The sequence below is a fragment of the Pongo abelii genome, chromosome 19, assembly GCF_028885655.2.
Source record: "Pongo abelii isolate AG06213 chromosome 19, NHGRI_mPonAbe1-v2.0_pri, whole genome shotgun sequence".
Taxonomy (NCBI): Eukaryota; Metazoa; Chordata; class Mammalia; order Primates; family Hominidae; genus Pongo; species Pongo abelii.
Window position 1 is genome coordinate 17,860,730 of NC_072004.2, and position 3,185 is coordinate 17,863,914.

The 3,185-nt window shown below is 52.1% G+C and overlaps 1 pseudogene; it reads left to right on the top strand.

The window, feature by feature from the left end:
* Positions 1–2,920, top strand: LOC100441917 (zinc finger SWIM domain-containing protein 5-like; annotated as a pseudogene).
* The last annotated feature ends 265 nt before the right edge of the window (positions 2,921–3,185 follow it).

Here is a 3,185-nt window from a genome sequence, read left to right on the forward strand (position 1 = left end):
ATGAGCCACCACACCCGGCCAAGACTACTCTTTAATTCCCAAGGCCAGCCACTGTGGTTTGAGCAGGTGCCACAGCCTGTGCTCGGGTTGATGCCCCACATTCCCATGGTTATCCAAAAGAGGCCCTCAGACTCACAGTGGCCATTATTAATACTCTGAGGTTCAGCAGTGGTGGCACCTGAAAATCTACAAGCATCAGAAGAAACAAGTGCTGCAGAGAGGAACCACAACCATCACAAACCTGGAAGGCTGGGTGGGCCACCCCCTGGATCCCATCGGCTGCCTCTTTCTCACTTTGACTGAGGCCTGCCTCCTGAATCATGACGGCTATCTAGATATGAATGAAAGCAGACCCCCCGTGTACCAACATGTACCTGTGGCTGTAAGCTCCCCAAACAGCAGTGAGTCCTACTTGTCATTGGCCCTGGAAGCTGCATCAGGTGCACAGGACAAGGTGTGCCATAATGAGGAGCAGCTCCTCAGTCAACTCCAAGAGCTGCAATTGGATGATGACCCAGTGCAAACATTCTAAAAATAGTGCATCTTGCTGCTGGAAGGGGGCCATTTCAGGGATCTGGGAGAAGTCATCCACCGAGAGAGCGTTTCCATGCATATCTCTGCCAAGTATTTGTTCTCAGCTCTGCTGTCTCACGATCCAGACCCCACCTGTAAATTAGGCTTACATGTCATAAGGTTACCTGTTTTAGAAAATTCATGTTGTGCAGCTGACACATCCCTCACTCACCGTATGGTGTCTCTGGTGCCCAGCCATTATCCTCCCTGGTTCAGGCTTGGACACTTGGAATCACAGCGGTGGGAACTGGCCTCCACCATGCTGACTGCTGCCAAAGGAGACACTTTGAGGCTCTGAACAATTCTGGAAGCAATGCAGAAGCACATTCATTCTTCCCAAAATGCGTTCAAGATTGCTACTCCCACTAACAGTAGTACTGACAGCACCCTGCTCAACGTGGCCCTGGAACCTGGCTTACAGGTGATGCGATGACCTTATCATCCCTTAACTGGAGATGTGGAGAGATGGTACAATGGTTGGTGACCTGTGCTACAGAAGTGGGTATCGCCCACCTCCCTCTACTCCCACGGGAAAGGAGTTTCTATACCCTACTCTTGGGACAGGACAACGAATCCTTGGAGCTCTCATATTCCTATTCCTGATGGTCTAAGAAAGGATGGGGCTGCTGGTGGGAGAAGATGGCCTCTGTTCAGCCAGCCCAAGTTCTGTCCTCACTGCTTAAACCAACCATATGCTGATGTCAGCAGCACTTTGACCCTCTCATCAGAGACATGTCTAAGAGAATGAATTTTCAGCTGCCAATACTCAAGTGTGCCCTTGGGAGGTAGTGGGCCTGGTGGTTTTGTCCCCGTCCCTGTCCATGCTTGTGAGAAACCCCAGACACCTTGGAGGCTCAGGACACTTTCTAAAGCCCAAAGCCCCAGCACAAGACTCTACCCTGAGAGGCCTCACTTCAGCTAGAACCCCTGGCAGATCTGCAACCCTGGCCTCGGGGCAAGGAAACCCCAGGCTCTACTGCTCCATCCTTGTGAGGGGCTAAGAGCACCTGCAGAAACCTTCAACCCTCTGACCTGAGGAAGGAAGGGATAGGAAGAGACCCCAAACAAGGTTTGGCCATCTGGGATGCTTCCCTTGCCCTGGTTTGCCTCAGATCATCTCAAGGTTGCCGAGGAGGAGGGAGAACTCATCTCTGCAGGCCAAGTTCAAACCCCACACAGTAATCTGGGCTGACCTGAATCAGGATCCAGATGGCCACGGCTGAGCTCAGGCTCTCCCTGACAGGTGTGCGGGCCCCAGGGAGCATCTTGCAGAGCTGGTACACACTCTTCATCCCTACTGAGGCTGCTAGTATTGTAGCTGCCACAGCCATATCCCACACCACTATCCTGTGCCTCAGTCTTGACTATCCACAGCGGGAGGAACTGGCTAGCTGTGCTTGCACACTGGCCCTGCAGTGTGCTATGAAGCATCCACAGAGCTGTGCCCTGTCAGCCCTTACACTCTGTGAGAAAGACCACATTGCCTTTGAGGCAGCCTGCCAGATTGCCACTGAGGCTGCTGCCGGTGGCATGACCCATTCACAGCTGTTCACCATTGCCTGCTACGTAGAGCTCTGTGGCTACGCGCTCTGTGCCTTCAAGCTGGCCTCATTGGCCATGAGCCATCTTAACCTGGCTCATAACCAGGATACCCACCCAGCCATCAATGATGTGCTCTGGGTTTGTGCCCTCAGCCACTCTCTGGGCAAGAATGAGCTGGCAGTTCTCATCCCCCTGGTGGTGAAGAGTGCACATTGCCATGGTGCTTTCAGACATCCTGTGTGCAAGGCTGCACGGTGACTGCACCTGGCCTGGCTGGCACCCCAGGCCACCGCAGCTCTGGAAAGCTCATCTCCACTGACAGAGCTCCATTGAGCGAGTTGCCGATGCAATGCTTACATCAACACACTACACCTAACACACATCAGCCATTGCCAGTATGGACAGTTCATTGAGTTTCTAAGCAAGGCTTGGGAGACCCTCCTGCTGCCCTAGGATGGCTACTTGCAATTTGCCCTGTTCATCAGCAACCACAAACAGATCTACAAAGGCAAGAAAAAGCTGATGCTGCTGGTTCAAGAGCCCTTTGGCTGAGAAAGCAGACAGCTCACCGTCCAGGCAGCCTGGATCCCCAGGGAGTATCAGGTCAGGCCAAAAACACTGAAACATTTGTCCACTCTGAGAGGACTCTGAGCACCTGTGGCTAAGGCCAAAGGATCACAGGGCTAAGGATGGGGAGAGTCCAATTCTAGTCGAAATGTATACCTTGGCAAGCTTCTCACTACAGCCCACTGTCGATGGAGGAATTAGGCCCTGCAAATCAACCAGAAACCCCCACGATATGCCACCTTCTGCCCCTATGTCCTGCGTGTCTTGGGCATTGGCCCTGTCTTCCTTGGCAAACACAGAACACTGTTCCATCTCAGAGATTGCTTAACCAGAGAAATAGATGCATTTATGGTACTGTAAAAACTATAGTATATGTGTTGCCAATTACTGTAAAGTCATAAGTATTTATAATCCTGGTTCTGATTTGATGGGCGCTTGAGGTAGCTGTGGGTGGGAGGATATGCTTATTGTCTGAGGAGACTCACAACCATTTCTCAGGTTTC